Below are 27737 nucleotides of genomic sequence, written 5' to 3'. Positions count from 1 at the left end.
AAAGAAATCTTCAGTGATAACTCAAATCTATCTCATTGTAATCCTGTTAAATAGAAATGTTTCCTGGATGATAGACATTCTAGAGATACTGCAGAAAGTGCCAATGTATTTTAGATTAGAACCTCGTATTAAACATTATGTCTGAGCTCAAGAGTGCTCTTTATGTTTTGCATTCAGTAGCAACAGAGAATATATGTTAAACAACAGTGGACTATTCAATATTTACTGCAAAATGATTGTAAAAGTGGCCTAAGATCTTTAACCAGGAGATTACTATATCCAAAATAGGTACTTTTCATATCAAAATGAGAACTCTGACCCTTAGACCATGAATATCAAGGCACAACTTGACTTCTCATTTTGCTCATATGTGGTCACTTTGTTAAGATGAAGTGATGGGATGTTCTTTGATGTTCTAACACCAACAAAAAAGCTGTCTCTAGAAGACAAAATCATAGTTTGTTTTAATCAGTATGTAGTAATATATAGCAGGCTTTCCTAATAACTACTTTTCTTGCCTGAATGTTTACAGAATCACATTTTACTGGAGTGTATGTTTCCAGCTGAGGTCAATATCTGCTAGCATTAGGAAAGCATGATGGTATACTATCTCATATTATGCATTGACAGAAGAGGCAGTCAACACAGGTAGACTATAGCCTAGAGTTTTTCGTTGGTTGCAGTTTAGTGCTGCTAAAAATACACTGTAAATAGATTATTCTTATTGTGTTCACAGGGCATACTACACTGTGGAGAGTGATGTCTGTCGTCATCAGAAAACTTAGCAAGATTTTCTGTGTTGTCTTTTCCAGCTGCCACCACAGCAGAGCAGAAGGGACATGGCAGGAGGAGAAGATAATGCTAGAATGTCCATAAAATGTGATGACCCCCAGGAGTGTCACCTTTGCTGTGCAGCCACAAATATAAACTACGGCAAGTCTATTGCTTCTTCCTAGGGCACAGATAGAATCTTGGAAATCTCTTACTTGGAAACATCCTACAGGCTCAGAAATGAGAACGCTTTGAAAAATAGCTCTTAAAATTACTTTTGATCTCATGACATATGAGGTAATCACACAACTTCCATGACCTTGACTGATGCTCTTAATAAGAAAGACTGAAGATGTCCTGATGTAGGATTTAGTTATGTAACAGAAAAGGTAATTTTCTGGAATGTAAAAACCACAATGTTTCAATTAATCAGGCCATAAGTATATGACACCCTAAAACTCAAAAGTAGACAAATAAGTTAACAGAATGGACTTCACACTACTTGTAGTGCTGCTTCAGATTGATCGAGTCAGCACAAAGGCTAGGCACTGGTTAAGATACCGATCAAAACAAATGCTGTTATGTGGCCTTATTCAGGCCCTCTTAAGGATGGTATAGTCTCCACTCCCTTAATTTCGCTTGTTGGTTAAAGATGACATTGTAGGTCCTTCATGTGTTTGTTCTGAACTAGTGAAATATGCCTGGCACGTATAAGGTCAAGTTCAGGATTTATGCTGACAGTGGAGTTGGGGGGTAGAAAGTATGTAGTGCAAATGAAAAGGCAGGGGCAGCTTGAGGTGAACAACAGGAAGGAAAAGGGATGAGGTATAAATAATTTCTAGAAGACTGGAGATTCCAGTCATCTGCAAGGAGGCAAAAGTGTGGCATGTTAACAAGCACCTGCTGTAATGGTTGTAATGATGCCACTTCTCTGAGTTAGCAGCTGTCCAATGAGGCTATCATGTCAGGTTTTTGTGAAGGAGAATAGCATGACTGGTTCTATATAGGAGCCTTATTTAATTATATAATTAAGCAGTTTTCACAAAAAATGAAAATTACTAGTATTTTATGTTGTTTATTTAATGACAAATTACGTCTCAGAATGTAATATCTTGAAAGCCAGGTTTGGTTTTAATTTTTTTTAATCACAAATTTCCATTAGGATTAGTTGAATAAAATATGCAGCTCTATGAACTAATAAAAATAATATGGAGTGAGGGATTTGAGAGCTCTGCTAATTCCAAGCAATTTAAATGAAATACTTTAAAACTGGGTTGTCATCTGCAAAATCTCTAGATCTCCTGCCTCAATATAATGAAATTAGATGGGAGCAAAATAATTTCATGCACAAAAAACTCCTACAATATGTCATAACTTGTATCCTTTGTTTTTAGTTTTGTCATTTGTCATTATGAGTTGGGGATTTTACTTAATTTCTATGAATAAACGCTGAACAGCAAAATATATGTATTCTCAAAAGAGAAGCACCTTCTCATTTTAGAAGGGGCTCCAAAAGCAAGCAGCATCTGACACTCTATCACCGTACATTAGCATAGTATCACGAAGATAAGAAAGCTAAGTAGGGCTACAGCACCTAAGGGTATGTAGCCTTCTATGTGCTGAAGAAATTTCAGTGTGGGACAGAAACTTCCTCTTGATGACAGAGTGACATAACATCTGGGAGCTAAGCCAGAGATGGCTACTATAGAACTCAGCGTGTGCTATGATTTATGTCCAGTGTCTCCTGTTCCCCGTTCCATTCCCTTTCCTGCCCCCAAGCCTTCCTCCTGTTTTTTTTCTGTAGTTGAAAAAGGAGCACTGTCCACAGTCCCATTACAATCAGGAAAAAGTGACCTCTTTAAAGATTTAACTTCTTTTGTTTCTGCGTTTTTGTTTCTGTTCATTTAGATAAACAAATAAAAGCTCTCATTAGTGCTGTGTAATCAGCCTACAATCAGAAGTACAAAGGGAAAATACTGACTGGCAATTGGACTACATACTACTTTGTTCTCTTACAAGGCAGAATAGCAGTCTCTGTTATAATAATAGATAAAGAAAGATATTGGATCTTTATCTGAAAGCTGTGCAAGAACTAGCTGGGTACCTAAATCTGTGCTTTGGGTACCTGAATAGTGACAAACCTATTGATAACAAAATAGATTTAATAGATTGAAAGACAGCCCAAGTGGCTGCTAACCTTTAGATTTACAGCTCTCTTTGAAAACCTGAGTGTAAAATCGTAATGATAAAGGATTTTTGCTTAGCATATCTGCTATGGTTTTGAGAGAAATCGGCTCTCTTAGTCTGTGTCTGTATCTATGTGCTGAACCACTTGGTAGTATACTGCTGGGGCTGCTTTCTGTTCAGGATTCTTTTATGTGAGCTCTGAATCTTCACATCCAGGTTTATCTCATAGCTGCATCTTGCACCCAAGTCCTGGAATCTGGTACGTGTTGCAGATCTGATAATGTAGTCACATCCTGAAGGGACTTGCCAGCAGCGGAGGTATTTTTTTTTATAGAGCACAATAACAAAGGATGATACCTGCTCTACTTTCAAATGGTAAAACCATAAAACCATAAAACCCCAGCAGTTTCGGCTCAGCTCCATTTAAAGATTCTGAATTTAAGCTTGGAATTAAAAATTATATTTTTGAATTTTAAACCTATGCAAGAGAAAGTAAAGTAAAGGCTTAATTGGATGTCATTGAAGTTGATTGTCACTTCTATATATTAAAAATAAAGGCAAAATAGTTTGACAAGTAGAAACAGTTTGTTATTTTTACTAATTGCTTCATTTTCTTCTTTCTTTTAAAATGCATGGCAGTCCTTGACTGCCTTTTCTGCTGCATGAATGCATAATGCTGCTTGTGTTTCAATACAGGCCAGCTGAATAGAAAATCTCGTTATATAAGATCAGCAATGAAATGAGAACTTGTTTAGAAAACATCATATAAAGACCAGTCAAGTAAATCAAACATCAAAAAGTAATGTAAATCAAAAAATCCTGAGCTGAGTTCACAGTGATCTTTCAAGCCAAATAAAAGAAAGGAGCGATAGTCTTAACCTTCAGGTGGAAGTGTGAGCATATACTTGCATAAAACAGCATGAGCATGCTTCTTGCCTGTGTGGAAAAGATTTACTCCTTAACAAAAGCTGAGATGTGGTTCGAAAGTCATCTTTTCTATGTTCTTTTGAATCTATGTCTGTAGCTATGTAATGCTTTATCGGTTTCCTGTCACAGGCTTTCTTTATGATAGGGTCACCTGCTAAAGAGGCTTCTGAGTTGCGTCATCCAAAATAAAGGTCCTAAGGGAAATTTCCTTATTCTCAGCAGATTTTCTGTAGCAGGTGTTACAGACATTACGATGCAACAGAATTACAAATGATCTGCCGAAATTTGATAATGGCTTATTAGAACTTGATCCCTACATACTCGATGAATAAGTGATTTTTAAAGTTAGTGGAGTTTCACTCTGGCTCTTAAAGCTGATGTATTTTAATGTGTACAAGTCAGCTCATACCTCTTCTGCCTCCAGCCTTCTGAAAAAAAAGTTATGCCAGCAGCAAGAGGAGTGGGTATAAGAAAAGCACTCTTGAAATCCCTATAGTTATAAATTCTATCCCATTTTATGATCAGAGCAGAGATTATAGGTCTGAAGGGCATGAATCTTTGTCCAGTTTTCCTCAATCATGTACCCTAGATGAATTAGGGCTGGACATTTTGGAGCCCCACGGCTACCACCTTTCCACTTTCCACTGGCATTTCTCCTTCAAATTAATAGCCCAGAGAAAGGGAAAAAAAAAAAAAAACCCAACCAATCAATCAAACAAACAAACAAAAAACCACAAGAAAAATAGAAGTTAAGAAATGCCTGATTTTCTGTCAGTGATTTCTCCTTCAGAATGAAATTACTCCATGAGAAAATCAGTTAGTAAGAAATAAAATGTCAAGTATTAAATACATATGAGTTTGTTTAAGCACGTAATGTAACTCAGTGAAGACAAAGTAAGTTTTCCACTGAACACAAAGGAAGGGTCAGTTTAAGATTATAAGAAGATAAAAAAGCCTGTACTTGGTTAGAGCAACAGACCACTGAACTCAGTATATGTTTCCAGTAGTTGCTATACATGAAGACTTAGGAAAGAGTAAGAACAGGGTAAAAATAAGATTCTTTTTCTAATCACCTTCCCAGCCTCAGGACTGAGCTAGACATATTTAGCAAATCCATATAGATTTCTTTTCCATTAGGCTTTTTTTTTAAGTCTCTCATTGAGCCCATGTAAAATTTAGAATCTATTATATCTTTAATAAGGGGCTATTAATAAGGCTGTTATTTCTTACTTTAAGTGCCACCTTTTAGTATTTGGGTTTGCCTTGGCTCCTACCATCTCCTGTCCAAGCTGAAAAGTGTTTACTTAGTAATTTTTTGCTTGAAAGCATTCTGCTCCTGTAATCGTCTTTGCTTCCCTTATCTGATTCTTCATTATTATCTTTCTTATGGGTGCAAGAACTGCACATAACATTGAAGATGTGGGCAAGCACACACTTAGATGATAAGATTATGATTAGTTCTGTACTTCAAGTTAGTTTGCCTTTGGTGGTGAAAGCAGAAGATATTTGCCTTTTCCTGAAAGTGTAATGAGTTCTGTTTTGTACTCTGATTCTCAGAGACAGATATTGAAGTTTGCAAATTAAGCACAGAAATGTGATTAATAAATAAATTATGGCCATATTAACTGCATGTTTACAAGTCAGAGCAAAAAACTTAAGACACTGCTCTACAAAGCAAGGCTTCTGTTAACAAAGAAGAGTGTGCTGCTGGCACAAACGCTCCAGTGAAGTATAAGAAATGACAAGTTTATTTTTTGCTTAGAATTGAAACTTTCTACTAGTTTTCTCCTTTCTTTACTGAAAGAGTAATGAAGCATTGGGAGACACTGCCCAGGGAAGTGGTGGAGTCACCATCCCTGGAGATGTTCAAAAAACATGTAAACGTATGATTTCAGGACATGGTTTGGTAGGCATGGTGGTGTTGGGCTGATGGTTGGACTTAACTATCTTAGAGTTCTTTTCCAACCTTAATGATTCTATGATTCTAAGTGTTAAAGAGCATGGTGGGTGCTTCTGGATGTGTCATATAGATGTGATCTCTGTAGTTCCCAATATCTTATTTATAAAGGTGCTAATTTTTCCCCCAGGTTAGGCTCGTTATGCTTTAATTGCCAGCTCTTTAAAAATGGCGGCTAGAGTAGATGCCTATTTTTCATTGGCAATTCTAGATGATGCTATAACAATTTGAGGTGACTTACTAATGTCCAATTACAATAATTTGTTTAGTGATTAAATGTAACCTTAGGTTAAGAAGTATAATAATTTTTATTTTATGCTAACACTTGAAGAATACTAACAGTAATTTTACAGCTGAGATTTCAGCCTTCTGTATTGCCTTATGTTTCATTTTGTGACTGTCCCTATTTTGTTCATTCCAGAAAATTATAATTCTGGAGCAGTTTCATGCATTATTTTTAGATCTGAAGTGGCTGCCATCCTAAATCGGGTAGAAAAGAAAAGAAATGAAATGTAGTGTCTTGCTCAGAGCCAATTTACTACATTTTTTTTTAAACTTGTGCAGATTAAAAACAGGATAGAAGTTAAAATATTTCGTTGCTCAAAAGTAGCTGCTGAATTTTAGCATAGATTATTTAACGTAGTATTCAAGCATGCACCCTTTTACAGTGATTTCAGAGCACTAATTTGAACAAGAAATAACATGTCCCTCTTTTATGGACTGACTGGTGGGTGGAAACAAGCTTTAACAAAATTTAACAGAAGAAATATATGCTCTTGCAAAATGTATTCAAGTATACCTTTATATTTTAACTTCCTAACTTACTAATATTGCAAAAAGAGTCTTAAATTTTGGACATTGTGTTAAAACTCCTTCCAGAAAATATGTTCCTAAGTATTTAAAGAAAACATAAATGATTTAGTTAACATTCTCCATTTCTAAGCTGGAGCTCTCTAAGGAAATTCTGTGTTACAGCATACTGTATCACCACACAAGTCTGATTTTAGTAACTGCATAATTAAGTCAGTATTTCTCAACTAGAAATGCTTTTTAATTTAAATAGATGTCTCCTATTTATGAAAATGAAAGAGAATGAACAGTCACTACCCTGTGATATATTCATGTGAATTGCATTAATTTTCAGTTTTGGAGGATCATACCTCCTTGACTGGGCCCAAAGACCTAGTGTTAAAATATTTTAATCTGTCCTTCCTCGGAGCATGAATTTAGCTACTGAGGGAGTGCAGATCTGTCTGATTTTATAGGCAACATTACGGTGATTTGAGTAGGAAGTGAAAAACACTGCTGGGAAAGCTTGAGTATATATTCTTAATGGGGAAAATATGTATTTCCTTATCTGCTCTGATTAATTGATTTGGGATAATAATTGTTCAAGTTTTTATTCCTGACTGCTTTTACAGAGGGAACAGGGTTTGCAGTGCTGTTGTTGATATAATTGTGTAAAAATAAATGGTTTAATTCAAAAAATAATAGTGCATGTCCTTATTGAAATACACTGAGAAGTCATGTACTGAGGAGGCTGAAATGGGTCCACATGTGGAACAAAACGATATCTGTCCTTTAAATCATTTAGCTGTATTTCTATCTGTCTATGTATCTATCTCCTTTCCTGTCTATCTGCACAAATGTATATACATACAGTATTAAAGAGAGAGTCCAGAGTTAAAAGAAAATCCCTTGTGATCTTAAACTTACCTGTAGTATCAGGAAATTAGGAGGAAATCTTACTTGAGGAAAAATTATTCTATAAATAAGTAATACATAGTGGTGTATCTTCTACTGAAACAGTTATACGCTGTAACTGGCTACAGATGCTGCACTGGGTGGGCAGAACACGTATGGATTTCCTAATGTTTATGGCAGTGTTTTTTTTATTTTTCTGTTTTCATAGATATTCGGTATTTCTCTTTCATAGTAGTCTTGCTCAATATTTCCCACATTTATGGGTTTTTCAAGGATTCTGAAAAAATTATACTGGGCCAGCTATTTAATCTGAGCATATCTTATTATGCTTCTTGGGCATGGAAGGGAGGGAAAGAGTACTTCTTTGATACATTTTGACCTGAGGTTTAGGAAATTCACCAAGAAAAAATATAGTCTATCCTAAGAGGAAAAGAGAACAAGTTTGATGCTGATGTAACCTTAGGGATTTCACAAAATGTAGGTAATGAGACAATGTTAAAGATTCTTTTAATGAATCAGAGAGTTGGAAATAAATAACACAATTGGGGAGTAGAACCAGATTTTGATGTCAGAATAATTGTTTTTTTGAAAAAAATTGGTCAAAATACAGATTTTAATTGACCACATTTCAAAAATTCATATAAAATTTGTCAAAGTGTTTCAGTCAACTTCTTCTCTTAATTTCTCCTCTTCTCAAAAGCAGTCATGAGAAAATATTTTTTGCATTATACAAAATATTTAAAAATGGTTAATTTCATTATATGAAAAAAGTTAAAAGAAAACAGGGAGATTTCTTTAGTAAAATAAACAAATAAAACTTTGCATCTTGGTGTGTTTCTAGGGACAAACAAATTGCCTAATTCATTGGAGTTTTATCACAGCAAAGGAAGTCCTTACTACCTTAAACAAATTATTTTGTCCACCTAGGAATTAACAATATAATGGTACAAAGTACATAAACATATAGTAAATAAATATAGTAGAAAGCCAATATATAACCATTGTTAATTTTTATTTAATTTAATTTAAAATAATTAGTTCAAATACATTTAGCAGGTATGATGGGAAATGGTAAATGCATTGTGGTTTTTAGTGATCACTAGAATTAAAAGTTTAGAATCTTCAAAATCTATTTGTAAGTCAACTACTTATAAAATATTTTGTTTCTTCATTTTTAATTACCACTTGACTAAAAAAATCCTTTGTCCAAGGAGGAACTAGACTTATATTTTCTTATGCCTGAACACAGTGTTGTTGCATGGAATAATTTATACCTAACTGAAGCATGAGCCCTCCAAGTTGCTTTTGGTAAGGTATTGATTATTTCCTTTTTAAAAAAATAAAATACAAAATGCATCATCTATCACTGACTTTCACAGATCATTAACCGCATTTTAGCTCATCCAAATTTCCCCTGAGGTGAAAGTCATTTTTAAACCTTGCATTAATTGATCAATTTCAACTTAATATTCAGATTGTCCATTTTACAGTTTTCCCTTGGAACTGTTTGTCAGAAGCTTTAAAGTCACCTGAAAAGCTTTGTATACCATGATAAGCTTCAGATATCAATTGCAGTTCATCCTTTTTTTATGCGTTTTTTCCTTCTGCAATAATTTTCTCCTATTAATATATATATTTCCATGTTCTTTTGATGTGACTCATGAAGACTATTTTAAAAGTGTATGATGATTGTTGTGCATCATGAACTTGAGATCTTTAACCTATGTTTTGTGAGTATGAAATTATGAAATCTTATGAGAAAATGCTAAGTTATCATATTCTTTCCCTGTAACAGTAAATCTCATGCATCACAAATACATGCATCTTGCCAGAATCCCAGGGCCTCCAGTACCTTTGGAGTCAACAGTGCTATGCAGAGTTACACCAACTGTAAGGATAAAATTATAGCATCTTTAATTAGCAGATAGGAAGAGCCAAAGAATAGATCATGCCCATTTTTTCCCCCAAAAAAATAAATTGAGTAAATATTATATTACATATTAATCCCAAGTTATTTTGAGCCTATATAAGCTTTTGAAAAATTATTATTTATAAAGAGTTTCCTTACGTTGATACTGTTAGTAATGGATCTGCATACAGAATCATTGAGGACATATAAGAACTTGGACTACTTGCTGGCTTGGGAACAATTCGCATTAGTTACTCTCTACTTCATCTCATGTTTTTGTTTGGCATGGAAATTGGCTCTCCTACACCCATGGCACTGTGGAAAACATAATCTACTTTTTTAATAGCTTGTAGATCAAATAGCTAAATGGGTTCCAATAAAAGCTCTATTTTGTTACTCTGGCACATCAAATCCTTATTATAGGAGCTATCTTCATTATTCGTTGGTATTTTCCTAACTTAAAGTTTCCTCCAAGTAGCGTTAACATTTGATGATGGAAAATGAAGGCCAATAAGCTGTACAGTGTATGTGCTTTGTAAAATGAATTGGCCTTTTGGGAATAGAGGAGCTGTAGCTTCAGCAGTAACAATTATGTTTTTATGGCCTAAGACAAAATCTTAGTAGGAAAATTATGAAAAGCTTAGAATCTGAACATGTAAAAATCACCATAATATATCAGAGTATCTGTTCATGAATGATCAGTTATATCTGAGCTAAGATTTATAAATAAGTTCATGGTATCCTATATTCCTAACATCAAATACTGGCTAAGAATCTTTGATTAAAAATCTGCATCATGTGGGTTCTACTTCTTTTTTTTTACTCAGGTTCCATTTTCTTCACTGCTTAAGTTAGTCATTAAACACAGAACTATTCATGAATCAAAAATCACTCCAATTGTCAGTTTAATGATGAATAGATAATGATGGATTATATGGATATATAGATGTGATACTTGTGTTGCAGAAGCTGTCAAAGCAATAAAACAAAATACAACAAAAATGAGCAGTGAGGTGAGAGGTGTTTCCTAAAAGAAGTACCCTAAAGAACATCCATACAGCAAATCCATACTATGATAATGCTTGAAAATCTATAAATCAAAATCTCCAGTTGTCATTCCTGGCTACTGTCATCTTGTTTATTTTTCTCTTTGTTATGCTGCAGTTCATTTGAGTGAAAGAGAGTCCATGATGACTGACAGCACTTAGCAATAGTGCAGACAGGGATATAATATGCTACATAAACTTTATTAATAAAGGCTTCAATAAAATCCAAAACTGTATTAAAATTTCTCAGCCAACTTACTACTCATGAGAATTAAAATTATCCTTCTTTGCATTTAGTTCATTTGGTTAAACTTTTCATGCTCTGGTGTCTGAATGTGTATTTCTATGTGCAGTGTGCAGGACAGAACCCCCCTTTTTAAGCAGTTTTAAGCTTTCAGTTGTTAAGAAGCAAATCTTTCCTTTGCAGAAGTCTATATCATATGCCACTAACTTGTACATATCTGCCTTTATATTAATACTGGAAAGAGTTGAATGTACGTCAGAAAGGGAAGAAAATTATTCATTTTTGTGCCAAAGACACCCCATCCCAATTTAGGTTGAAACTATGGTACGCAGACAAAGAAATTAATAAAGGATGTCTCATCCTACTTAAAATATTTTGAAGTATGAATAATAGGATTACAAGATGTTGTTGTTTCCCTGGTAGAAGTTGTTTCCCTGGTGAAAAGGTCTGGTAAAAGTTTGTGTCAGAGTGAAAAACTGAAGACAGACAACATAAGTGTCAATAGTTCCTTACACTTTGTCATCACATCAGTATATGAATAGCAAAGAAGCATTTTCAGGGAAGGCAAGATAAGTCTTTACATAATCATAGGGCCATAAGAACAGTAAAGAGATTTTAGGTTTTCTGGATGGTGCATGGGAAAAGATAAGAGCATTCAAACTGTGTCTACATCAGTCATCAGAATGAGCAGGAGCTCTCAGAAACCAACGTTTGTTCCTTGTCCAGTTAGAGATTGACAAGGTGATGGGAAGTGCTGAGATGAGGAGCTGGTTTTAAAACTGAAATCTCAGAATTTAACAGGCATTTCTTTGAAATCTCCAGCATCAGAGTCTGCCTCACTAATAGGTATCTATTTATGCCCTCTGAAAAGCAATATTTTTGGTTTTCAAAAAAATAGTGAGACAGTGGCTTTGTTTCTTGTTCAGTGTGTAGCTGCAGTCCCTAATTAACATGTTCAGATTGAAAGTCATAAAGGTGACTAAATTCTGCTTAGATTCTTTCAGACACATAAACCGGAGTAATGGATAGGGAAGTCTGGGACAGAGATTTGTCTTTAATGCTTGCAGTTCCCTCTCTTTCCTTGAAGAAATGCCAGTACAGTAAGTCACAGCTACATATCCCAATCTTTGGTTGTTTTACTATTTCTGGTGCACTCCTGAGGAAAAGAAACCACCTATTGCTAAAGTATTTTCTACCAGTAGGGAGGCTATGGGTTTTTAGTAAGTCTATATTAGAGATTTATCTTTAATTTTGCAAGCTACAAATTCTATTTATTGCGAAGAGTAAAGAAAGACGTTCTTAGCTTTGTAGTAAATTGGGAACTGCTGCTGAAAATTGCCAGTTCAGCAGTGATCAGTTCAGTAATTCAGAAGGAAGTTGTTTGTATAACAGGTTGCTCTTAGTTTTGCAGGCAATTCTCTATGCAAATCAATTCTTATTTTGCAAAAGAATAGCTGACCAGTAGGTAGAAAATAGTAAAACCAAATCAGAACCAAATATATAATACCAATATATTTGGTATTATAGGTTTAATAGGAAGGTGTTACTATTGATTTGGGTTTTTTTCAGTCACCACCTCTTAAAAAAATTTGCATTTGTATAATGTCGTTTTGGTTTTTTTTGTCGATATGTTTCAGCAAAATGCTTCTGTCTGTTCTGTGTAGAAATCTGTTACATCTAAGGGGCCCAACTCTGCCTCTATCTCTTGTTCAGAATAGTGTCCATCACTGCAGTCACTCAGATTATCTCCCATGGCTTTGGGAGGAAAGCTTGGGAGGTGAATTTTTTTTGTTTTTTTCTTCTATTTTTGTTGTGTTAAACCAAGAAGCAAAATCTTCAGTACCGATTCAAGGCCAGGTTGGATGGGGCCTTGGGCAGCCTGATCTAGTGGGAGATGTCCCTGCTCATGGCACGGCAGTTGGAACTGGGTGACCTTTAAGGTCCCTTCCAACCCAAACTGTTCTATGATTCTATGATTCTATGATTCTATGATTCTATGATTCTATGATTTTTCTATTTCACTGGAAGTTACATTGGCCTTGTACTGGTGCTGCCTGCCAGCCTTCCCTCAAAATGACAAGGCAGGATTTAGTTTATTGTTTGAGGTAGGAGAGGAGATGCATTGCTTCTTGTGTTGCTTTATGTGACATGAATGAAAATGGATGAATAAAATCTTTAGTGATTTTATTTTGCTATGCACTTCCTACAGTAGTTCCGGGGCCCTCAAGAAACAATACTCCACTTCAAATCACTCCTTAAACACTGAAGAAGTTATCCTCTTTGTGACAGGATGGATTTTCATTATTATGTGAGTTGACTGTTAACGGCCATGCTGCTCATTTATGTTGGCTTCAAAAACAGCTTAATCATTCATCACTAAGCTTAATGAAAGTGCTCCTCTTCCACTTTGTCTGCGAGAATAATACTTCTGAAGTAAGCAGGTGAGTACTTGACTAGCTTTGGTTTCTAAGTGTACTGTGTGTTGCAGTTTAGATGCCAGCCAGCCTCTTCCCTTCCTGAGATCCTATATTACTAGAATACAAGTTCATGGCTGCAGAAATTTTACATGTTCAATACAAAATGCAAGACTAGGAAAAACATACATATGCATGCAGATATGGAACATTTTTGGAAAAAAAAAAGAGTTCTTCCAGGAGTTTAACTTTTAATGCTATGGATCAAATGAAGACATTTATTGTAGCCAAAACATGTTTGTTAGTTTTTCTCTGCTTTCTAGGTCAATGTCTCATACAGAAAACTAATCCCTATGACATAAATTTATGTTGCAGTCTAATTGTTTGAAATAACATGATAGCAGCAATATTGTTACAATAAACTTGTTTTGGAATTTGAACTAGTTTATTTTTATAACTTCAGTATTATCTTCTCCAAATTTCCCTCATCCACGAGAATGTCAGGGTTTTTTTTCTCACTCATTAAAAAAAAATAATAAATTGTATGAATTGCTACACCCCTCCCTTCCCCCTCCCCCCCCTTGCAGGAAAAATCCAAGCAACACAACATTATCTAGTATTTTACATAAAATATATGCAGGTCAAAAGTAATCACCACATGCAGGTGCAAGTCCAGAATTCTTACATTATTGCTCTGCTGTTTAATATGCTTCCATTTGTTAATGAGGAGTAGCTGTTGTAAAGTTTGCTTTGATTTCAGTATCATCAAGATACCTTTTAGACATGTAGTATTAAAAATACTTTAGCTGTAATCTCCCCAAATTAGGGTTCTTAACTCAGTGTGCATAAATCAAATTAACACACAGATTTGAGATATTTGTATTTATTCTGTTCTGATCAGAAAAGGGGGCCAGATATTTAATGTAGCCGGTAGATTATAGAGTATTTATATGCATTTAAACAAAAAAAACCTAAGATACAATCACTTTTCTCATTGGTTCATTATGATGGCATAGTAAAAGACCTGTATACACATGACTACCTTCTAGTTAAATATTCAATTAGCAGCAGGTGCCTCATTTACATCTAAGATGTAAATCTAAGTTGTAAATAAGGATGTAAATGTCCTTCTTTAGGTGTGATTTTTTAGTATTTGAATGCCCTGAGGTAAGTTAAGGATACAGTTTTCTAAACTTCATTCCAGTCTTATTGTTTTAATCTGATATAAGATTAAGTACTTTATCTATTAAAAAGTTACAAGTTATCCCTACTAAGTACAAACCCTCATGCACCTGCACATTGTTACAAATCCTTTTTTTGCTTGCCAAGTTCTAACTGTCTTGTTTCTGCTTGTGCTTTTGATTTCTATCTCGTTACAGTTTATACCCAGCTCCAAATCCCTTCGTCAGTAATATATTTTTTGTTCATCAAGGAAATTCAAATGCTTAGAGTTTGCATTTTGGTATATGTAAGCAAGAGGTAAAAACAAGCAAAAAAGAGATTATGTTCTCTGTCTCCTGGTTCAGAACATTTGCCGTTGAAAGCTGGTTCATATCTAGCCTAAGGAAGAACTTGTAGATAAATATATTATGAAATAAGAAGTAACAAGAAGGGATTTTTTTTGATAGCATAAGGTGTATCACTTAAGCTGGTAAATCTTTCATTTCCACAGTGTCAATTTAGACAAAAGAGTAAAAGTAATACAGGAATGGGACCATTAGCAGAACTGTCTTGGCATGCCCTCATTAAGGTGTACAATGTCATTATGTCTTGTCTGTTTAGAAAGCCTATGCTACTTGTCCTATGCCATTGAATGGGTCAAGGATGTTTCTGTATGTCATTTGTACATGAGGAAATCCCATATTTAACAAAAGCAAAGTATCTTTTAGAAACTTGTCAATTTGATAACATTTAAGACAAGGAAAGGAGGCTAAAATAAAAATGGAACTATTCGAACATTTCAGAATGGAAGGTTCTATTTTTTCTCACTGGAGAAATTCTGAGAATCATTAAAATTTATGTAGTAAAACATAAAATGGTTTTGTAACCTTGTGCTTCTGTCAGTTTTTGAGTGTTCATTCCATATTTTTTTAATGGAAAACATTTTTTGTTCATTCTATTTAATTATTCCATCAGAATTAAAAAATCTGTTTTCAAGCTAGTTATTGAATGTTGTTACAGTTACAGTGATACAATGTTCCTCATCACTATACTTTCCTGGGTTTAAGCTGTCTTATATTGATACAATTAATGTAACACCCTAGCATTTTTTTTTTTAAAAAAAAGAGCCCAAACCAAAACACATTGTTTTTGAGAGCTGTCGAGAACTTACAAGGAATATCTGATAATAGTTGTTTATTCCCATGTATGCAAAATGTCATATGAGTCATTGTTGATGAGATTCTCTACTGTAATAATCTAATGAGAAAGTGATGAGTCTACCACTCACAAGTTAATTTATTACAACATTTTTATTATATTTACAAAATGTTACCATTTTGTTTGGTTTTCTACAAGTCAGAAGGAAATACAGCAGCTGCAAGCAAGTACTTTCAGTCAAACACGGATGTGCTGTCTTTGTGTAGTCCACCATCCTGGCCTGGAAAAGTAGACTTTGATCTTACAAATTTCTTTTCAGAGAAACCCTAAAGATTGCTCTCTAGAGCAACTTTATCATGTTTCATCATTCAAAGCCCAATCCAAAGCTCCTAGAATTCAATAGGAGTATTTATAAGGGCTTCCATGGGCTTTGGATCAGGAGGTGAAAAGGAGATCACAGTCTCATTATCCAGTGAGAACAAGTTGAGTTTGTTTCAAAAGGTGAAGCAGATATTGATCTGCTGTGTGAAACTCTATTATGTGGTCTTCTAAACACTGGGACTAAGCCCTGGACTTGTTATACAAGGTTCTGACTTAATATGCAAGTCACATTGGTTGACCAAGTGTCAACCTAAAAATCCTCTCAAATTTTATAGCCTACAAATTCTGGCTAACATCCTTAACCTAATTTCATGTGTAGCTACTCAATAAAGATTGTGGTGGTGTGTGTTTGTTTGGCTATGGATTCTACTAGGTTGTAATGCGAAAGGTTACTGTGCGTTAACCCCAAGAAAGCATAATTTCTGAATCGATCTGAAGTAGCTCCAGTATAAACACTTTGCTCCCTTTCTCCTCAGTGTACGTGAAAATGTGATTTTGCCACTCTGAGGGTGAGAAGCGGAAGCTAGGCTGGATCTGGGATTCTCTTGGCATAGGAAGAGGAGAGAAATGGCAAAGCTGCCTGAAGAACAAAGGGAAAATTTGGGGCTTTGTTACTCCTACTGTCCTGGGAAGGATACAAGGGCAACAGCAGTCCTGTTTTTCCAAGGTTTGACATAAACACAGATGATGTTTGTATCACAGCTCTTGCTGTTTTCTCATCTATCGTCTGAAGCAACCACCCACTTTATCTGTGCCTAAAGTTCACTCTATTTTTCTGCTACTAATTCCTTTTTTCTGTTTTGTTTTGCTTTGAAACGCATTCAACACACATCTATATCCTTGCAAAAATCAGTTGCAAAGACATGGCTTTTTAAAGGCTTTGAAAAATGCATTCTAGGGATTGAGTGTGACAGTTCAACCTCTCTTCCTATGATAACTTTGTAGTTACACTGCGGGATGCAGGAAAAAGATTTTTTTTTTAAAAAAATCAGCCTCATTCAGAGATCTTAAAGTCCACCAAAGACTACAGAGGGGTCTGGGTCGAGAAAAGCTATGTAAATCACCATGAAGACTGGTAGAAAACATTCTCAAAACAAACATTTTAATAAGAATCAGCACCAATTTAGTCCACAATAATGAGGACAGTAATATTATAAGCACCATTAAGTAGTGACGTTAAGTGAGAGAGATTCTCAACATTTTGCTCAGTTTGTATTGAATAATGCTGAACTTAAATAATGTTTATTTTGATTTAGTAACAATTTCCTTATTGCCTAGAATAACATCTATAAAGTATGGAAGATAAAATTTACTTAACCTTAAAATTCTAAGACAAAATCTTAATTTGCCAAAGATAGGTTTCCTTATACTTTTCTCATTAGCGTAATTCGTAAATAACGTTGAAATTCATGTATTGTTGAAGTCATTGTCTTTCATTTGTGTTCTCATTAGTGTCCACGAAAAATTTTTAACATAATAAATTATATCCTAGGACTTCCATTTCTTTCAGTGATGTATGGTCAACTTCTAGAGCAGTCTTCTGTCTTTTCTATAGAGAAAAAATGCCTGAAGTCACCATGGAAGATCTTACTTTGTAGAAAATTAAAAATAATTTTAAAAAGTGCTTTATGTGGCCCATATATTTTGGCTATTCTCATCGCTTCAATCAGATGTTCAAAATTATTATTGTAAGCAGGTGTCAGTCAGGTATAGCAAAATTATTCCCCTCCCATTGTGTTTGAAAGAATTAGAAGAATAAAACCTACCAAGATTCATTTTTGCAGTCTGTGATTCAGTAATTCAGTAAAATTGAAATCTGACATTTGTTTATTTAAGATTAGCAGTAGTCAGCCACAGGGAGAAAACAATGCTTTATGCGCTTTTTTTCTGACTTATGTTCCTAATCCCTATAAAATATCAGTTTGAAGGTGACAAAGAGCAGATCTCCTGTGCAAGAATCTAACAAGAGAAACCTTTGGCATGCGACCTGCAAACACTTGCAGAACATCTTTTTTCACTGACAGCAGAGCTGTGGTGTTCTTTTCATGCTGGTAAAACCGAACACACCAAATGAATTTTGGTGACATTTACTGCTCAGATTCGTTTTTCTTCTTGTATTCACATGCATAATGCTCTTTTACTGATTCTCCACTCCAAGGCAACATAGAGTGCAGGTGCACTGAAGTGTGCTATTTGGGCAACTTCTTTCAGACTGACTGTCGCAAGAATAGCTGTCATACAGCTTATGGTTCATTGCTTAGTCATAAAACAAAGCACACCCTGTACGCGGCCAGAAGAAGAATGAAACTAGATAAATCGAACACAGCTGGCTTATAACCTTTCAGACACACATATACACACTTTTTAAAACTGAGTAAGGCAAAACTGCCTTGTTTCATTAAACTGCCTTGGGAATACGAATCTATACTGATATCTCCTAAGTACTGTCACAAATTGATGCAGGTTAAATACCTCTTACCATCTGCTGTATATTAATATGTTTTGAAGGCAGAATAGAGCATTTCACTCACCAAGTCTGTTCTTTACCTAATCTCACCTTTCTATTTTCTTACTGTGAAAAAAAATATCCTTTTTAATATTTTCTTCTTTCTAAAAACATACCTGTGTGCTTTTGAATTCCTCCAGCTTGTTTTGTCCTTTCTGCACTTAATATATTTTGGATATGTAATAGATTTTCAATAACTTTAAATATCTGCATGTTAATGAGTGTGAAATTGTTGATTTGATAAATGCTCTAAAAGACTTCTCTCCTTTCTGTTGTGAAACATTCAAATTTGCCAGAAAATAAGGGGAGAGCTTTAGAAACCCAGCATTTTTCTTCAAACTGGATCCTAGGTTTATGCTGAGAAATATGTTTCAAGAAAGGCAAACTGTTTCCACAGAAAATCACCCAATCAAAACTACAGTTATTAGTCAGAAAAGATTTGGATGGGAACAGTTTATTTCTTTCTGCACTAACAACTATCTTACAAGCACAAATCTTTGAATGCCTTCCAGTTAGATCCCTGGGCCTTAAAGATTAGAAGTGTACCCTGCCCTAACAGTTACTTAATTTGCAATTGCCTGATCCACACTCAACTTTCAAGAACAAGTCCAGTCTTTCATAACATTTATTTCTGATAGCAAATTTAAAATTTGGGACAATTGAACTCATTGGCTTGAAGTGGCAATGACATGTTCTTTACTTGAAAATTATTTTATGCTTTTCAGAATCTTAATGGGTTCTCAAAAAAAAGGAAGAAGGAGAGATAGAGGAACAAACAATGGTTCTTGCCTTTTTTTCTCTTCACAATAAAAATATAACTTTCAAAGTTTAATTTATAGTAATTTAACACAGATTTTATTTAACATACATTTAATATATTATTAAAATAATTTCTAGATATGATAGCTAACAAGAGCTAAGCAATAACTCTAATTCTTTGTTGCAGTGGTCCATTATGCACTTTTATGCACACTCTTCATTTTGCACTCTTCAATAATAAGATAGTATAATAATGAGATATGATAATTATTATAAGATATACATTACCTTTAATTACTTTCTTACGATAGCTAACTTGGGTTTCACTATAGTCATGGAATAATTTCAAAGTACTATGTGCTTGTTATAAGATTTTTACTGGAATAAAAGAATGAGATTTATATGGAGTGAATTGACAAGCAGGACTTAGTGTTCATCAAGAAAATGATGTGTGTTTGAGGATAATGTTCATCTAAATGTACAGCTTTCATCTACTTCCCATGTGATTAATGAAAACCCTGCGCTGTTCAAGATATTCAAAATGTAAGTGAAAAATAATCTATGACAGTCACTGTAAATGAGTGGAAATGTTTTAGAGGAAACAGGCCGAAAAGAAATATCCAGGGAAATATTGCAAGAAGACAATCTAGGAGTGACCAGTAAGACTTTTTGTAAGAGATTCATATGTGGATTTCTTGCTAGTTTTGAAATAACCAGTTTCTGGTTCCACGTAGCATGAGCCAAATCCATCCGGAACTTATTGAATATGTACATTTAAGCCACAAAACCTAGTAGAAGTTGAAAGCATGAGATTGACACTTGAAAGGATGGGAATGGGTGAATAAGTAATCTGTAATCATGACAAATAATATTATCAAAAACACTCATTTGGCCAATTACTTCCCACACTCTGTGTTCTATTCAGTTGCTGCATTTCTGGTTCCTCTTCCCTGCATGCAATGGGAAGTCTCTCCAACATCAAGGGTTCAGTGTCCATTTAGCAAACTACTTAAATTAAAAAGCTCTCTTTGTTCTGCACTGAGTATCAGACCTGAAAAGTTAGGATGATTTGAGAACTAAATCACTTTTCATAAATAAGAGAAATATACATTGGGGATTATAGCATAAATTCCAAAGGAAAAATCTGCTTTTGTTTCTTAAATTTTTAACATTTCAGTCTGATGGTTAGGAGTAAAAAACCAATTATCCCTATGTTCTAAAAACACCTGTAAGAACTACGGAAAAAGGGGAGAGCAAAAAATATTACTGCTAAAGCCAAATACAGTAAGTCAGATCTGTGATGCATTTATAAGTACTAGAATGTTCCAACAATATCCCAGGAAATTACAGGTACTGTGCAATCTCATAGGCTTTGTCTTATTTAGCCTGAATGGGTATGCTAAGACATGAATGACTGGACTTTTCTGCTCCTGAGTAGTTTTATTCTTCTTGAGACACCCATTTCTGCCTTTTCCACAGGTTGCTACGTGCTCATCAAAGGTCAGCTTTCATATGGTAACTGCAGTTATATAGGACCTTGGCAAATTTCATGACGTTTCTTGTGAGTGGATGAGTTACTGAGATTCATGAGACTCCTCACAAACAGAGGACAGGATCACTTTGAGATACAGTTGTTTAGTCACAGTTTTCATGCATGGTGAGCTGGAAAGAGTTACACTGAGCATAACAGTTGGATCATGGTTTTAAGCCTAAATAAACAAGCTCTACTGAGCAGTATTAATAGGTGTATTAGTTTGAGCGTTGTGCTATATGACTGTTATATCACATCAAGATGGAGCAGAAAAGGTGGATGACCATGCAGGCCTTCTGCTAATAAGATACATTTGCTCTGATGGTAAGGAGACTGATTTATCTTCGTGCTGAATTACTGTAGCATGGCTCTGCCTTTAATTTGCATGCACTTTGAGAGTCTGTCTTTCTAAAGAACAGTGCTAGTCAGTGATGATTCAATGCTTGTTATATTTGGCATAAAAGTTATACCAAGAGTTAAGGACTTTTGCTAACTCTGACCCTCAAGAGATATGAGATTGGCAGCGAAGTAACTACTGCTGTACGAAATTCTGTGGTTTGAGCAGCCAACAAAAATCAAAAACTTGTCTTATGACTGGCAGAGAAGAAATATCAAGTCTTGTACAGGATGAGAAAGGGTAGGTACCATCTGCTACTCTGTGGACTAGGATTATAAAACACGTCAGTCATGCCATTGCTGAGAAAAGCAGAGAAAAATGTTGCATATTGCTGCATCTGTTATCACAGGTATGATTTCCAGGGCAGAAAAAAAAATGTCTGATATAGTGAAGAGAAGCTTTTGCTGGTGGTTTTGTGAACCTTATCACTCTGCAGGTTTAAACTGTAGATTCCAGGAATAGTCTCCATAGTCTTCTTCTTGTTGGAGGAGGGAGCATATAAAGAATCACAAGGGAGATGTCATATTTACTGTAGTTCTTGTTAGTAAAGAAAAGCTAAAATATTTCTAGTCTGGATTTCTGAGTGCTGTCATATTTGTCCTGTTACTAAACTTATGGCTTCATGTACAAAGAATTTGAAAGCTTGCTGACTTTAAATTTTCACAGATGTTGAAAAACAGTTGTTTATTCTGTGTTTGCTTGGAGGGACAGATATTCAAAATACATGACATTCAGATTCTCAGGAGCCCTAAATCCAACACAGGCATGAGCTTTGTTGGAGGCTTGATGTCAACCAAGGGCAATCTGGCCAAGGTCAGACTCAAGAAGGTCAGATTTGCCAAAGGGCAACAGTTCCATGCATAGGAAGAAAGGCAGATTAAAGGGGCCAAGGCGTTCAGTAACCTGAACACCTGTGGGATGCACAGGTGAGTCCTCGCAGTGCTCTGGTTAAGGACATCTGTATTATACTTTGGGTAAGACCTGGATCAGTGATGCTGAACTGTTGAGAGAATATTGGAATAACTGAAAGAGACAGAGATAGTAACAAATGAGGCAGAATCCAGTTTCTTACTGCAGTTTAGAGTCCTTTGAGGGATGCAGTTTGGAGTCCTGATGAAGAGTGTTTTGTGTATATCTTGTTATCTTTTGTCCCAGTCTGCTACTGCATGGATTTCTTTAAAACAGTAATTGGTGATTAAATTTTTGAGTTTCCAGGAATAACATCTTATTGGTCCCTCTGAAGAATGTGGGCTCTCTTCTTCCCTCAGCTCTTATTGAATGACAAAAACACATGAGAAGTTATGTTATTCTCATATTTCAGTGTGGTAGAGAAGCTGGTTCATGCTTTAGGGTTTATAATTTTTTGAATGCTAGAAGGAAAAAAAGGGCAAAAATTTAACTATTTTTTTCCTGTTGAACATTTTCATTTTATCTTCACCCACAAGCAGAGGATAACTAAACAACAGAGCATTTCCCCAAGATATCACAGTTCCTGATGGCATTTACAGAACAGCTATTATTTTTTTTTAAGCTTTATTTACATGCTAACTCATGTCAAGAGCACTGTTGATCAGATTCTGGCTCTACATTGCTATTTACACTGATGCGATGTATCTGAACTCAGAAATGTTGTGGTCCATTTTTCACTAATATGAGTCAGATATGGACTGACAATCATCTGATTCATCGACAACAGCGTAACAAAAATGTGTTTAGAAACAACATAAGAGATTTTGTTGCCCTTCTCCTGGTCCTGCCTTTGCTCTTTAAACACTTGGCCTTGTTTTATTGTAAACTAATTATATCTCTCTGTACATTTCTCTTTCTGCACACTTTTTTTAGAAAACTGGTTTCTATAAGAAAGCAAAGTGTTGATTTTAGAACACGTAAGACCCAAAAGATATTTTGAGGTATGAACAAGAAAGAACCTCCTGTTCTCACTCCTAAGGAGGTAAAATATGAAGACTACTTAATAAAAAAACTAACTCAAACCAACATCATTTGGTATTTTTTCTGTATTAGATATATTATGCATATCTCTGGTATGTGTGTTCTATATTACACATGCTCTGTTTTTTTTAAAAAAAAGCAACTGTAAAAACTGCTAGGAGAATTTGGCAAATTCATAGTTATTCATGCACAAATTGCTAGGAAATTTTTTGATTCTGGCATCTGTGTTTTCTGAAAAAAAGAAAGAACTCTGCCTTACAGAAACCTAAAAGCACAGCTGGTCAAAAAAAGCTTTCCTTCCACTAGAAAATGAACCATAATTTGCCTTACATTCACTGGAAGGACTTTAAACATGTAAAGCTAAGTTACCACTTCTTTGGCAATCTGTATTTTGAAAGGCATAATTTTCTTCAGTGACTTGTATCTCAATATGAAAGAATATCTTATTAAAAAAAATCTGAAAATACTCTTTCTAATTTATTTAATTGGACTTAATCATATTTCAAAGAGTATTTTTCAAAATTAGATATCTTTAGATTGTATTGCTTAGATATATAGATATTTAGGAAAAGAATACAGAAATTGCTAGTTCATATTAAAAGTAAGCTTTTAAGAAATAAATCTAGAGTGAAGCTGCAAAATTAAATCTAGAGGAACAGAAATTCTGCAACAAAAACTGTTATTCATTTTAAAGAACATCACTTTTGGAGAATTTAGTAACTTTCCCCAGTAACTTACAAATAATAAGTAATATTCATTCTATCTCTGGAAGGCAGAAAAAAATATTATTTAACTGTTGAGTAGAAACCGCAAACCAAGTCATTTATTTCCTAGATTTAAGTTTTATTAAATATTTGCCAAGTAGTAATACTGGCATTGACAATCATGTGCATAAACATGATCACTCAGCTGCATTTTCTAATTCTAATTCTTTAAACACATATTGGGATCTGGTTGTCAGAACACTATTCTAAGTCACTATCTGCTGGCACAAAGGGCAAATTTTGTCTTGACATTTGGAGTTGGACAGCATTTATATTAACTCGATCATGACTGGTAAAGGGGCCTCCACACTTCTCATATGTGTGTAGACAATATATGGGACCGAGGAATCCTAATTTATACACTATATCTTCATATACTTTCATTTTAAAACCTGAAAAGAAAAATACAATACAAATATTATTCATATTTAGTTGAAAGTTGAGAACAGTTTTACTCTGTTAACAACAGAGAGCTCTGACACAGCTACTAAAACTACTTAATAAGTGCTAAAGCTGTAATTTTGAAGTCCTATAATCCTTATAGTTTTTTGTAACAGTCATCTGGTGTAAAGTAGGTGCTACTACCTACATATAGTAAAACATCTGGGGCTAAAGTTCTCGCTACAAATTTGTCCCATCTGTTTGGAAGGTCAAAACCTATATCTTCTACATCTTGTTGAGAAAGAATAGAAAGGAAAAGGGAGTGACATGCTTCTAAGGTTATTTAATACTGCGCATAAATATAACTGTATTGGTCCAGCCCTTAAACTAATACTTGGATTTGATTGCAAGGGGTTTTTTTCTACAGCGTATCAAGGACTCATTCATATTTACCCAAACTGTTCTATGATTCTATGATGTTGACTTTCTTGCTACGTCTGGGTATATCTATCCTTGTGATAAAATGAGATTCTAACTGTATTTTGTCCTATTATGCTCTGAATATTCAAGGGAAAATTTGTTGCAAACAATATTTAAAAAAAATCACTGCACCTCTTCACTGTTTTGAATGTTTTTCATAGTAATTAAAGGTATTACTCTTCCCTCTTTTAATTTTTCTGCAAAAATTAAAATTTTAGTGATGGTTTTTCAAAGAGAAAACAAGTTTCCCACTCCTTTACTCAACTGAGGGACAAGAAGTATGATTTTTATAAAAGACATGTAGAAGACATGGAATACACAACCAGGGAAAGCATGCTGGTTAGTTGCTTGGCTTCAAAAGCCAAAGTGTATTAAACTGTCAAAAATCAAGCATAAAAGGCTTCTCCAAGGGAAAATACTGATACCAACATACAAGTACAGTATTTATTGTATCAATATTGTGAAAATAGTAAGCCATTAGCTCATATGTTGCTCTATGATAATATCACATACTGTTTACATTAATATTATATTATATTAATAAATATGAAAAGTACTTATATTATTGCATTAAATTTCTATATGTAAAAATGCAACATATCAAATATTTGATATTATTAGGGACTGAATGATGCAAATGGTTCTCTATTTTACAGTCTGCAATTATATTAGGTAACCTTGCTGACTAAATAAATTGCTGTACTTGATGGAAAACTCCAGCATTGCTCCAGTGTGGGCAAATTCTCTGCTGGAGCTTTCTGTGTTCAGTACTATCCTTGCGATATGTGCTAATTCTCAAAAGCATCCTTCATAAACACTTGCAGAATTAATTTTTTTCCACATATTGTCAATTGTTCATTACTTCTGTACCACTGTGGTTGTACAAAATAAAGAGAACTGAAAGCACAGATATAATCGATGTTCTGCTATCTATAACGAGGTAGGGCAAACTTAATACTCAGTTATTGGTACTAGATTAACAATCTGTACTATTACATTATGCCACTACAATAATATGTGTATGTATGTAATCTATCATTTATATTAAAAGAGGGAGAGAAATTATAGAGTATTTGGAGAGTACATATGTAAAGAAAATGTGTGTGAATATGCTAATACACACACATGTGCATGCTTATTTATATTATGTAGCCACTCAAGTGACATTGGAAGTTGGGGGTTTCTTGTTCTCAGTACTGAATATATTTATGATAAAAAACCCAACTTTTCCCACAAATTCATTTTGTTGCTAAAATAATTAGACATACAGTCAAAGGAAAGGAAATGAACACTGCAGCAAATTTACTTGCTCAGGGTCACATAGTGAGTGGGTAAGTAGTATTTCTTTTCATAGCCAGACTGCTGATGCACCCATTACACCCCATGGATGGTAATAAGGAAAATATTCAATTAAGGCTTTTACAAATGAACGCCTTTCTTCTTTAAAGTCTTCTTTTCAGGGATGTTAACAATATCTACAAAAATAATATGTTAGAGAAAATGAGATCATAGAATCATAGAATGGTTTGGGTTGGAAGGGACCTTAAAGATCATCTGGTTCCACCTGTCCATGGGCAGGGACACCTTCCACTAGACCAGGCTGCTCAAGACCCCATCCAACCTTGAACAACCAACACCTTGAACACTTCCAAGGTGGGGTCTTCCACAACTTCACCAGGAAACCTCTACCAATGTCCCAGCAATCTCATTGTGAAAAATTTCTTCCTAATGTCTCAGCTAAATCTTCCCCCTTCCAATTTAAAGTCATCCCCCCTCATCCTATCACTACATGCCCATGTAAAAAGTCCGCCCCCACCTTTCTTGTAGGCCCCCTTCAGGTACTGGAAAGTCACAATAAGGTCTCCTCTTCTCCAGACTGAACAACCCGAACTCTCTCAGCCTGTCCTCATAGCAGAAGTGCTCCAGCCCTCTGATCCTTTCTGTGGCCCTCCTCTGGACCCATTACAGCAGTTCCATATCTTTCCTATGTTGGAGATTCCAGAACTGGACACAATATTCCAGGTGATGTCTCATGGGAGCGGAGTAGAGGGGCAGAATCACCTCCCTTGACCTGCTGGTCGTACTTTTAATGCAGCCCAAATTATGGTTGACCTGCGCTACAAGCACACACTGATGGCTCGTGTCGAGCTTCTCATCAGTCAACACCCCAAGTCCTTCTCCGCAGGGCTAGTCTTAACCATGGTGACCCCTAGCCTGTATTGAAACCACAGATTGCCCCAACACAGGTTATAGGACCTTGTTGAACTTCATGAGATTCACACAGAACAACTTCTCCAGCTAGTCCAGGTCCCTCTGGAGGGCATGTCATCCTCCTGGTGTGACAACTGCACTACTCAGCTGAACTAATTTTGTTGTGTTTTGTGGAATCAAATCCTATAACCCAAAATGAGTTATAAAGTAGGTATGGTTATTTCCAGCGCTGAGGTGCAAGGGGGTTCTACTCCTAGCTTGCACACCATATAACTTAACAAGCAGCTACTTATAGTGTAAAGATATGTATAGTTATAAGTGCCTACTGCATATTCATAATCTTTCCCCACTTCCTATTGTAATTAGTTCTGGAAAGTTCGCTCAAGTCTTGCGTCTGCGTAGTGCCTCCTGGAGGTCGTGGGCCAGGGTCTTAGGGATGAAGTAAAAAGTCTTCCTCAGGATGAAAAAAGTTTTTTTCCCTTGAACTGTGTGCAAGCACAGTCTCTTCTGGTTGTTTTCCAGCTTTCTGCATTCCAAAGCTCACTTACCAGTAAACTTCGGAGAGCTGGCTCCTTCGTTATCAACTTCCAAGGTCTTCAAGGCAAACAATGCCAAGCTCTAACAAACACTCCCAAACACCCTGTCTGCTTTTGCTCGTTAGTTCTCCTCTGTCCTTTTAACATAGGCAAATTTATTTGCCAACTGTGTAATTTATCTCTCGAAGGGGAATTGAATGATATTTTGTTGGAAAGTTACCCTTTTAATGCATTCTCATGGGCACTAGACATAGAAGTCAAAATTGTTAGTCATTGTAGCATTCTCCAATTCCAAATAAACAACATAGCAGAGCAAACAAAACTGACTAAAACTAGCATCAGAAGGACAATAATGAGGTGACA

At 35.2% G+C, this 27737-nt stretch overlaps 1 long non-coding RNA gene across 2 annotated transcripts in view; it reads left to right on the top strand.

Annotated features, from left to right (window-relative positions):
• The first annotated feature begins 12820 nt into the window (after window positions 1-12820).
• The window catches only part of LOC128851405 (uncharacterized), a 130335-nt gene continuing 115418 nt past the window's right edge, over window positions 12821-27737 (top strand). For both annotated transcript variants that reach the window (XR_008448770.1, XR_008448769.1), the window contains exon 1: window positions 12821-13186. This is a non-coding gene — a long non-coding RNA (uncharacterized LOC128851405). The remainder of the gene's footprint in view (window positions 13187-27737) is intronic.

The sequence above is a fragment of the Cuculus canorus genome, chromosome 2 (assembly GCF_017976375.1).
Source record: "Cuculus canorus isolate bCucCan1 chromosome 2, bCucCan1.pri, whole genome shotgun sequence".
NCBI lineage: Eukaryota > Metazoa > Chordata > Aves > Cuculiformes > Cuculidae > Cuculus > Cuculus canorus.
This window is presented reverse-complemented; position numbering and strand designations above follow the sequence as displayed.